We start from the raw sequence: 11,561 nt of genomic DNA, 5'->3' as shown, positions 1-11,561 counted from the left end.
TCTTTTCCTAATGAAAACACTGCCACCAGCTGGTTAATGAATGGGTCTGACCGGGGCTTTGCACAGGAAAAGTGACACTGGGGGCTTTTAACCCACAGCTAAACTAAAGGGAGTGGTATTTGAGGCCAGTATGTTTTCAGAACAGAAAGTAATTAATTACCTGTATGCTCCATTTCTTTTTCAAACAGAGGTACATGATAATAAAGCAATTAATGTTTCTTGCCTTAAATATCTTGTTAAACAAAGGTGCCACTACATGAGGTACTTCAATCACCTTCCACCTCCGTGAACTGGTGTGACCATCTCAGCTTCCACTGCAGCTCAGACACCTCCAGGTTTGTGGCTGATGATTTTTCAATTAGCACTGAAATGAATTGAATTGAGGCATTTGAAATGCATTTAAATGAATTTGTCTTTTCAGATTCATGGGTTGTTACTGATGTCCAGTGTTTTGCTGAGTCCCTGCTCACCGGAGCACACCCTGGCAGCTCTGGGCTGTGAGCGCAGCTGTGGGTCTTGGTGCCAAGATTTGGCGTGGTTCCATCAGCTCCTCACTCCTGATTTTGTTAAAACATCAGCAGTGGCAGCACTGACATTTCAACTGCCATGGTGGGCTTTGAGACAATTCCCGTGCTCGGAATGATCATTTCAGGTTTCCTGCAGCAGCGAGAAAAGTGCTGCTCAGCTTTTTAACGCTGATGGAACAATCGCTGGGAAGAGAAACCTTGTAAATGGAGGGTGAGGCTCGGAGGCACAATTCCGTGCTCAGGGGGGACTCCCAATTGATCCTGTGCTGGAGAGACAGAGGATTTACTGCATTCTGAGGCTCTGTGAGGGCAGCAGTAGATGTGTTTCATGTTGGAGTAAATCATTTCCCTTACAGGTGATGATCTCCTCTGGCCCCAAACTCAGGTAGTGACTTTTGGTGCTGGTTATATTTATTTGGGGTTTTTTATCTCTCAGCAAGCTGAAGCCATGAAGAATTTCAAGACCCCTTCACCAAGCTTTGGCTTGAGGAGAAAATTTGCCCACCAAACCTGTGCCTGTGGTATCACAGAATCCTTGAGGGTGGAAAAGCCCTCCAGGATCACCGAGTCCAAGCTGTGCCCGATGCCCACCTTGTGCCCAGCCCCGAGCCCTGAGTGCCATGTCCAGCGCTTCCTTGGGTACCTTCAGGGACTGGGACTTCTCTGGATGTGCTCCAGAGCTCTGTGGCTTTTTGCAGCCTTTTTCCTGCACCACGAGCCAAGAATTCTCCCTGGCTTTTGCCACCAGACTCAGCTCAGGGCAAACCTAAACCATGGTTTTGCTCTTACCTTATCATTAATAGGGTTAAAACAATTAAAGATATGATTTTTTTTTAAAAAGTGGTGGTAAAATTTTAAGTGACTCCGAGTTTTTTATGAGCAGGTTTCAACTCAGCAGCCCACAAGCCCTGCTTGAAGCTCTGTGTGGGGTGGGGTTTTCTTCCCAAAACCACCTTCCTTGATGTGAGAGTAGATTAATTGCTCCTGTTTTCCCTTGGAAACAAATATTTCTCTAATGATCCAATATCTCATTAGGCAGCACCAAAATACTGGTTTTGCTCAGGGAGTACCTGGTTTGTCATGAGCTGACAAGCAGGTGTTGGACCTTAAAACACCCCAACATTGAAACTGTTCTGTCTGTGCACCTTCCACACCCTAAGAGTGTCCTATTCTCCGTATCCATTGGAATGCCTGAGTGGAATATTCACTGCTCAGCAATAACAATAAACACATTCAAATCCATTGGTTTAATTGGCTACGAAACTTTTCCTCTGGGAGGGAATTCAGGACATAAAACATTTTACAGCCCTGGTGCAGATTATGTCGAGTTCTCTCCCAGCAGTCCCATTTATTTCAATGGATTTCCTGCAAAATGGGAGAGCCAGTGGAGAGAAGAGGGAATCCAGCCCCACACCTGGCCAGGGACGCTGCTGACAGCACCACGAGAGAGGTAAAACACCCTAAAGTCACCTATGGAAATTCAGCCAGCAGGAGAAATTTCTCTCTTCACTGTACAATAATCCTGCCTTGGAGAGGAGGATTAGGGGAGGATTAAGCTGCAGTGAAGCAAGGGCACTCTGTTCCCCAGGGCCAGACTTCTCCAAGGGATTTAGTGGAATTTGGAAGGCACCCGTTGAGTTCACGTGGCCGCTGCTTTACCCCGTCCTCCCGAGCCTGCGGTGTGGATGTGACCTGGGAGCTCCAGAAACACGGCTTTGGGGGATAACACTGGAACTTCCTGATCTCTGAGGGCACTTGGGATGGCCCCAGCATGGGTGGGATCTCTGTGGCTACAGTGGGCAGCTGGGTCCCTGCTCCGTTGGTAACCAGAGCCACGATGGAGCTGCAGGTGCAGATGCAGACACTGGGTGAGGAGAAATGGGAGTATCACTGGCAATCTCTTTGTTTTACTGATTTCACCTCGGTTTCTTTTTTTTTCCCATTGTTGGGTCTATTTTAAGGAGGCTCAGGGGGGACCTTGTGGCTCTGCACAAGTCCCTGACAGGAGGGGGCAGCCGGGGGGGTCGGGCTCTGCTCGCAAGGAACAGGGACAGGAGGAGAGGGAACGGCCTCAGGATGGGCCAGGGGAGGCTCAGAGGAGGAATTTCTCCATGGAAAGGGTTGTCAAGGATTGGAAGGGGCTGCTCAGGGAGGTTTGGAGTCCCCATCCCTGGAGGGAATGACTGGATGTGGCACCCAGTGCTCTGGGTTGGGAACAAGGTGGGGATCGGTCACAGGTTGGACTCGATGGTCTTGGAGGGCTTTTCCACCCTGAATGATTCTGGGATTTTGGGATCTGATACATAAATCAATATATACTGCCAGCAGCAAACAAAGATCCAGATCTGATCCTGAAATTTAAGTTATTCCGTAATTAAACAAAAAACTCATTCCAGGGAGATATTTAGACAGTTGCCTCTTTCCAGAAGCCATAGATATTCTAGATTCTGACAATACTACTCCACTAGAGGGTTTCTTATCAGCCAAAAGTCATTGAATATTTGAAGCCAGTTCATAAATGAAGTCAGGATATGAAATTGTCAAATTAAAACTGAAAATGTGCGTGTGTACACGGGGCAGATAAGTGCATTGTGCTGGTCTGAATTACCTGGTAACTTGTGAAACGTCTCAGGGTAATTGCACTTTAAAATTGATGTTTGGGTCTCTGTCAGGCTGGGAATATCCATCTTCCGAACTACAGATTCCCAGCACACTGGAGAACTCTGTGTTCCACGAGAGTTTATTATGAGCTACACAGAAATCCTAATTGGGCTTCTAATTGCCAGCAAGTCTGGCAGAAGAAAAAGAGCATTTTAGGGTGGATCCCAATTGTTCAGCAAACACAGAAGAGCGATGGGAAGGGACAGGTTTTGTGTCACAGCAAAGCTGATGTGTCCCAGGAGGATGTGGTGGCTGGAGCAGGCTCCCGTGGGGTGGGAATGGTGCTTGATCCCAGTGGGTTTTGGATCAGATCCCGGGATAGCAACACAAGTTCTGCAATATTGACTGTTCCAGAGTCATGTTTCTCTACAGATCTCATTAACTGCCCCCTCATTAACTACAGGGTAATTGGGCACTTCTCATTTCACAAAGAGAATGTGCTGACCTTCAGTCAAATTCTAACAGACACTTCAGGGGAAGATTCAGAAAGCTCCTCTTGGAAAAATGAAAATCATGGCATGTCAGGCATGACAAACATCTTTATTTTCTGCCTGTGTGTTTCAGAGGCTTGACTTCTGATTCAGCACATGAACACCTGCAGGAAAAGCTGTTTTCCCAATGTTCTTGGCAGATTTCTGCTCGGGATTATTTCAGATTGCAATGTTTTGCTTGCTGATAAGATGTAAATAAACCCATGGGCTCCTATTCCCCTTTGATAAAGGAATTAATAGAATAAAAGACAAAACAGTCTCTCTTAAAAGATGTTTGCACACATTACAGAGTTGTGAAGCTTTCTGAAGATTGCTCATCCAAAAATGACAACAAAAGTGATGTTTTGTGCTGTAATTTAGCAGATTAGCAGCTAAATATCAGGTTATTAATTGACTTCTTTCCCCCAGTCCTCCTTAGGGTAACCTGGTCAATCCTGAAGGCAGAACGAGAAAATATCTCCTCACTTAGGAAACATGACCAGGCAGCAGAAATGGTGGTGATTTTTAGCAGAGACTTCTGCCAACAGAGCTGTTACTCCTACAGGAGACTCCTGACAAGTCCAGAACAAATATTCTGACAGCGAATCGACTCCTGACCTGCGTGAGCCAAACACTTTGAAAAATGCTGCATGTTGACTCAGTCAAAGGTTTTCTACCTTGTTGATAAACTCAGCTCTTTCAGCCTTCAAAAGAGTTATTTCTGTGTTCCTTGGCATATCCTTTGTGTTCTCCTTGCAGGAATTTGTGAATACAGCAGTAATCAGTTAATTCTTACCCATTTTAAAAGCCTTTTGTATGCTACAGTGGGCTTGGGAGCAGCACCTTCAAATTACACCTTAGGATTGAAAATGTTTTCCCTTCAGGAATATCTCCCAGGCTAACAATGCCCACTGTTTTCCATCGTGTTTCCCATGGGAACATGAGCCTTTACAGGAGGGCAAGAACTACCCTGAGGGGGGAAATAACGAGGAGAATGGAAAATCCAGGCTTGTGAAACCATTTGTTTCCCAATGACTAAACAGAGAGTGTGGATTTCCACTTTGTCTTTCCAATCCAGGCCTCGGTCAGGAAGGGCTGAGGCCTCCCATGTGTCATCACCATGTTGGGCTTCAAAAGAGGTTTCTTCTTCTCCTCCTTCTTCCCCCAGGTGGCTCCTGCCTGGCACACAACAGCACTAAACCAACAAATATGGGGGGTTTGATGTTGTGACTCAGAAAAATCAACTCCTCCCAAACAAAAGCTGAAAGAGACTCAAGAGATGGTTCAGGCCCAGATCTTGTGTTGCCTCCAAGCAAAAACATTCTTGTAAACACCGAGTCAGACAACAACCCTGCTGTGACAACAGCCAGCAGCAATGCTCCAGACACTGGCAATGAGGAAGTCTAGACAGCTCCTGCAAGAGCAATCAGGAGCTCTTAAGATGTCTCCTGTTGCCATTGAGTTGGTCTCATTTTGCCTCATTGCCAGTGGACCAAGCTGGCTGGTGGCTTACCCCCCTCAAAGAGCCTGCCTTAGTCATCCTTTTCTTCTATTAAACTAAATCAAAACTTTAAACTTCTTTTTAAAAAGTCATGGTTTTTTTGAAAGTCTGGGTGTCTCTGCTGTCCTCCAACTTCTACATTTCATCTCCAACCTTTCTGAAACTATCTCTTAAATTAAACATCTCTTTGCAGCACTCACAATAATGGCTCGTATTCCATATCCTCCCTCTTCCAGCACTTCCTGAAAATAACTGCATGGAAAGCTACTCCTACCTGAATTTTGCCTTTCTGGATGTGTGTCTCATTTAATGCTTCCCTGTGGCAATCTCCAGTTCTGGTTGCTTGGCTTCTTTTCTATTTTGTGACATTGTAATTTTTACATAGATGGAAATACTGAAGAGAATCAGGCCGAGAAGAGATTCCTGTGGATGTGCACTGAGTTATCCCCATCTATCCTAGTTACCCCCCTATCCTGAGGGTAGAAAACACCCCTTTTTCCCAACAAGTATCCAAATAACCTGGTCCTACCATAAGATCTTATGACAGAATCCAGCAAGTGGCACAGGAGGAAAAAAAAATCCACTTCCAAATTTTTGTGCTGCTCCAAAACACGACATGAACTCTGCCATTAGCTTTGCTTTTGTCATCTTCTCTGTCTGAATTTTAAAGCTCTGCACATAAAGCAGCCGGAATTGCTGCCGGATTTCGAGGCAGGTGACATTTGTGTATCGCTGTCGTCGCCGCCGGATGACTCTGGTAATGCTCTAATTATGTGTAGTGAGTTGTCTCTAAGTGCTGGATGAAAAGCTCCCTGCATCATTAGGCACCTTGTTGTTTACTAAATGTCTTTTATGATCCTACAGGGGCCCCAGTGAAGGTTGTGGCGGTGATTGCGTGCGGAATTTCTATTTTTGGGGATTTCTAATTCAGCCGTTCGTTTTCACTCCGGGCTGAAATCTGGCGGATTGATTCTCAGCTGAGCCTAAATTAATTTAATTTAGTTTAACAGCAAAGTTTGGCAGGGCTGGGTTAGACAGCTCGAGGGGGGCTCTTTTAGTATTAAAACGACAACGTTTTCCAATATATTTTCTTTTTGGTAGAGGATAAGAATTTTAAAGGAAAGATCTTAAAGCCTGAGGTGGATGTTGGTCTGGATGAGGGAATCATGGAATGGGTTGGGTTGGAAGGGAGCTTAAAGGTTGTCTACTCCAACACCCTGCAATGAGCAGGGACATCTTCATCTAGACCATATTCCTGGTTTTCTCTGGATGAGGGACATCATCTCTCTGGACTTCTTTCAGATGTTTGGTGTTAACCATGAGCCAAAATTACTTTTTTTTATTTAAAAAAAACTGGCTTTATTAATCATTGCATTTTGTTGGGGTTTTTTTAAAAACCCGATTTTGAAAAATCTCTAGATAGATGGAAATGTTAATTAAACACGTGCTGTGAAGAAAAAATATGACTGTCCTATGCTAGCTCTACAGCAAATCTAAAATTAATTTGCAATTTGAAAATAACACCAAAAAAATGAATGGGTTTTTAACCAACTCGAATGGGATCAGCTGAAAAGGGAAGTGTGTTTCTGGCAGAGGAATTAGAGTGGCAATCTGACACATTGTTTGGCAAGGACTAATATTAGGAATATTTTGTCAAGTGCTATGAATAAACTGGAAATAGTCTGGAAGGGTCCTGTAATGGCTGACTCAGCTGGTGCTTCCCAGAAAAATTTTCAGCACTCCATGACTACATTTTATGAAAAAGTTGATGTGGTTTCTCCTTGGTTTGCAAAGGAATTGATCCCTGGGAAGTGCAGGATTTCCACTTTTAAAGCACCTCTGTGTTGACCTGGCAGGAGTCATTTCACATGAGGCAGAAGGACAACGGGGGCTGCAGCCACTGGAGGAGATTGCTCTGGAAAATTATCCAAGACTGGAGACCAGCAGAGAAAAGTGTCTCAACAAAAGGCTGGGAGAGCTGGGAATGTTCACTGCAGAAGGCTCCAGGGAGAGCTCAGAGCCCCTTGCAGGGCCTAAAGGGGCTCCAGGAGAGCTGGAGAGGGACTGGGGACAAGGCATGGAGGGACAGGACACAGGGAATGGCTTCCCAGTGCCAGAGGGCAGGGCTGGATGGGAGATTGGGCAGGAATTGTTCCCTGGGAGGGTGGGCAGGCCCTGGCACAGGGTGCCCAGAGCAGCTGGGGCTGCCCCTGGATCCCTGGCAGTGCCCAAGGCCAGGCTGGACATTGGGGCTGGGAGCAGCCTGGGACAGTGGGAGGTGTCCCTGCCCATGGCAGGGGTGGGATGGGATGAGCCTTAATGCCCCTTCCCACCCAAACCAGTCTGTGAACACTTCCAGGGATCCAGGGGCAGCCCCAGCTTCTCTGGGCACCCTGTGCCAGGGCCTGCCCACCCTCACAGCCAGGAATTCCTTCTCAATATCCCATATAAACCTCTCCTCTCTCAGTTTGAAGCCTTTCCCCATTAGTCCTTTCTCATCTCATCAGTACTCGCTATAGATTTTAAAATCTTAAAGCAAAATTTAAACAACTTCTGGTTTTCTCTCTCCAGAAAAAAAAAAAAAAAAACAGATAAAAATATTTTTCCTGCCCCCCTGAATATTTTTCTAAACAATTCCCAGTTTGTCACCAAATTCACCTGGCAGATTCCTGATTGCAGACGGGAAACTTGACTCTCAGTCTGTTTACAAAAGGTAATTCCCAGGGAACACTGACTTTTTAATGATATTTAGGTTATTGAACGTTTCCCTTGCTCAAAGTCAACAGAAAGTTAGGTTTTGGGTAAGATCAAGAATAGAAAGATCCAACACTGGCGGAGATGGGTCTGGATATTTATCTGAGTGCATCAGAGGAATTCTGTGATAGGAATGTTCCTGGTCATTACCGATTGTGACAACCAGCAATTCCACATTTGGGATAGGAACTCGGGATAGAAACTGATGGAGGGTTTTGTTAAAATGTCAGTGCACTTCATTTTTATCTCTTGATTCCATGTTTGTGGGCTCGCTTCCTAATCAATTTTTCTTTTATTTTTCTATATTATTCAGATGGTGAATGCAAATGTATGTGCAGAGTTACAGCACAGAATGTGCCCAAAAAATCTTTAGGCAAAAGTCCATTTATTTCAGATTGAAGAAATAAGATGATGTGACTTTATTAAAAAAAAAAGATTGAAAACTCCGTGATGTGAGACACTTTTAAATGAAAACCCGTTAAATTATTTACTGTGGTAAAATAAGTGTTTAATGGAGAAACATTTAAAATTTAATTGAGTGCTGAGATTATTGGGTGAATTATGTGAGGCGCCCACATGAGGTGCAGCTTTCTCTTGTAAGTGAAAACCCTCAGAAAAACATGTTTATGAATAGATTTTGAAAGAACAACAACAAGAACCAGAAAATAATGGAACGTTGTAAAATGTGTCACGTTATTACTTACATCAGTAGAGAAAACTAAAACTGAATAATTTGGGGGAAGGGGGGGATGAGTAGAGCTGGGCTTAAATTTGAGGTCTATGGCTGAAAGTTCTCTTTGGAATCATAGCTGGATAATTAAATAACGGATTTAATCTGCTATGTAATCTGAGTTGAAGTGACTAACTGAAAACTCAAAATAAAACCACAGCAGCTTTGCCATGGAATCCCAGACTGGTTTGGAAGGACCTTAAAGCCCATCCAGTGCCACCCCTGCCATGGCAGGGACACCTCCCACTGTCCCAGGCTGCTCCCAGCCCCAATGTCCAGCCTGGCCTTGGGCACTGCCAGGGATCCAGGGGCAGCCCCAGCTGCTCTGGGCACCCTGTGCCAGGGCCTGCCCACCCTCCCAGGGAACAATTCCTGCCCAATATCCCCTCTAAATCTCTTCTCTTTCAGCTGGTTCAAGACCACCAGCTTTTACTCCCACCACCTTTGTCTGTTGCAGAACTCCAGGACAAACATAAACCTTTTCCTTTCCTTTTTGCTCATTTGTGCCTCTGAACCAGAGCATCGGACACCGGGACAGTGCAGGACTGCAAAAATTCCAAAAATCCCTCCGTGAGCTTGGAGTTGCTCATGACACACAAGACAGGAGATGCTCATTAACATCCACAGGGCTTGGCCAACACAAAACTGCCAAGTCAGGCTGAGAAAGGTCAACACCCAGGAGCTGTTTGTGCTGATGGTTAAGAGCCTAAAACCCTTTTGCAATTATGGAAATGGGCTGGAAAATATTCCGTAGGCGAGGATATGCTGGGGATTCATTGCCTGTCTTTATCTCATTAATTTCAGAACACGAGTTGTTTTTCCTGAGCATCATTCATGACCATAAAGTGCTTATCCCTCCATCATTGTCTCCTCATCCCCTTTTTTGTTACAGGCTTGGCTGGCCTGAGATTATCCTAAACTCTTTGGAGCTGGGATAAAACATTTGGACAACATCCAGCGTGGTGGGACCTGCTCTGAATTGGAGCATTGAAAACAATCTCCACAGCAATCCTATGCAACACATGGAAAATTGTGATAAGGGTGTCTTTAAAGCTTTTTAATGGGATGTGATTATGGATATTCTGTTGTCCTGCAGAAAATACCAGGAGAAACTTCATGGGTATTGGAGCAACTGAGAGGAAACTTGCTTATTTCTAATTAGCTTGTATTAATTGAGAGCTTTTCATCAGTTAGTCCGAAATTAAGGGAAAATCTTTATGTTGCCACTCAGAGCTGCTGTCCTTAGGCTTTCTCCTATGGAAGAACTGCAGATGTTTAGGAATTATCGTCTTGAAACACTTCATTTGCATTCTGACTTCAAAATGAAGCGATGATCCTTACAGACTAAGCAGAGGTTTGATTAGCAGGGATGAAATGATGTGCTTGGGAAATGTCACACTGCAGCTCCCCTCTCTGTCAGCAGAAGGGTTTGAGGAGGGAATTGTGTCCCTGTCTGACCCTGAACATTCCTGAACGGAACTTTGGGATTTCAGGCACAGCCCATTCTCTTACACTCCCCACACTTCTAAACACTTTGCAGTAATCCAGATGGAAGGTCACAAACACATCAGAAACATTCTTGAAAAAACCTTCAATTATTTATTTTTTCCTTCAGATTGCCTTGCTGTTGGCCAAAGAAGCACTTTGGGGATGAACAGATGCTGACTTGATCAAAACCTCTTGTGTTTGCTCTGGTACCTCTTTAAAACCAGCAGCAGAGACCTTGGCTCTGTGGATGAAGATTCCAACATTAGTTCCCACTTGGTTCCGTGGACATCACCATTCCTGTTCACCCCTCTTGGAGTGGAGCTTAAGGTCCCTTCCCAAAAAAACCCCATCGCACGACTCTGCAGCTTCTGGAGCCCTGGGTCCATGGAAATGCAGTTTCAGAGGAGCTCCGAGGAAATGGTGTTTTGGGGAGAGCAGAGTGGCTGGAACAGAGGAACAGGATCGCTCTCCTCGAGCGAGCCCTTGTGCCTCAGGGAGCGGGATCGGCTCGCTCCTAACGCACCTGGTGACTCCCAGAGCGGGGGATGGAAACGCAGCCCTGGTCCGAAAGAAACCCTGCCCGGGAAGGCGGGCTGGGATTGGGAGCTGGCTGCGGGAGCTCGCTGTTAAAGGCGATCTTTTGGCTGTAAAGGTGCGCCTTTGTCTCTGTGCGAAGCACCCGGCCGTAGCGCCCTTTGTGCTGCTGTCTCCTGATTTCCTTAAGCTTTTATTAAACTGTCCCTTTTCTTCAACTTTCCTTCAAATTCCAAAGTGAAGCTCCTTTTGGCAGCTGCGCGTGCGCGGATCCTTGCGCGTGCGCAGATGGCTGCGGGTGCGCGGATCAGTGCGCATGCGCGGGCGGGGACGCATCACCGGTGATGCCTCCGCGGGCAGGACCGCATCACAAATAGTCCCTCCTGGCGGATCACTCCGCCTGCGCATGCGCATCAGCGCTGATCCCTCCGCGGGCGGGCCGCATCACCGCCGATCCCTCTGTTCTGAACAGTATTGTGGTGTTGGCTTTTTGCATGTTCTATCGTTGTTAGGAATGGATTGTGATGTTGTTTTTTTCATGTTCCTTAATGTGAGAAAAGCTTTGCCTGGGTTCTGTAATGTAATGCTGTAGAATGTCTGTAGTTTGGGTGCTCAGTTTGGGAAGGATGGGGAGGGGCTCTTCACATTCCTGGAAAATCTTATCAGAAGAAAAGAACCCGAAAGCAGACGGAATGGAGCCAAGGAAAAAGATAAGACTGATAGGATGATACTCAGCAACTCCAAAGAATTAATGATGCATGATGGTGATGAATAAAAATAAGCGATGTACTTTTTAAGCCGATCTTTTGGATTTACAGGTGCGCCTTTGGTTCTCTGCCGAAGCACCCGGCCGTACCGCCCTTTTTGCTGTTGTCTCCTAATTGTCCCTTTTCTTC

At 45.7% G+C, this 11,561-nt stretch overlaps 1 protein-coding gene across 7 annotated transcripts in view; it reads left to right on the top strand.

Annotated features, from left to right (window-relative positions):
* NPS (neuropeptide S) overlaps positions 1-11,009 on the top strand; it is a 29,471-nt gene extending 18,462 nt beyond the window's left edge. For 4 of the 7 annotated variants that reach the window (XR_005602192.1, XR_005602190.1, XR_005602189.1 and 1 more), the window contains 3 exons: positions 247-335; positions 422-2,395; positions 4,088-4,370. The gene's annotated coding sequence lies outside the window, so the exon portion shown is untranslated. Of the gene's footprint in view, positions 1-246; positions 336-421; positions 2,396-4,087; positions 4,371-10,258 lie in introns of those variants that run through there. The other 3 variants (XR_005602193.1, XR_005602191.1, XR_005602194.1) reach the window with 3 other exon arrangements.
* The last annotated feature ends 552 nt before the right edge of the window (positions 11,010-11,561 follow it).

The sequence above is a fragment of the Corvus cornix genome, chromosome 6 (genome assembly GCF_000738735.6).
Source record: "Corvus cornix cornix isolate S_Up_H32 chromosome 6, ASM73873v5, whole genome shotgun sequence".
NCBI classification, from domain to species: domain Eukaryota; kingdom Metazoa; phylum Chordata; class Aves; order Passeriformes; family Corvidae; genus Corvus; species Corvus cornix.
The sequence above is the reverse complement of the archived record's forward strand: the minus strand, read 5'-3'. Positions and strand labels throughout refer to the sequence as shown.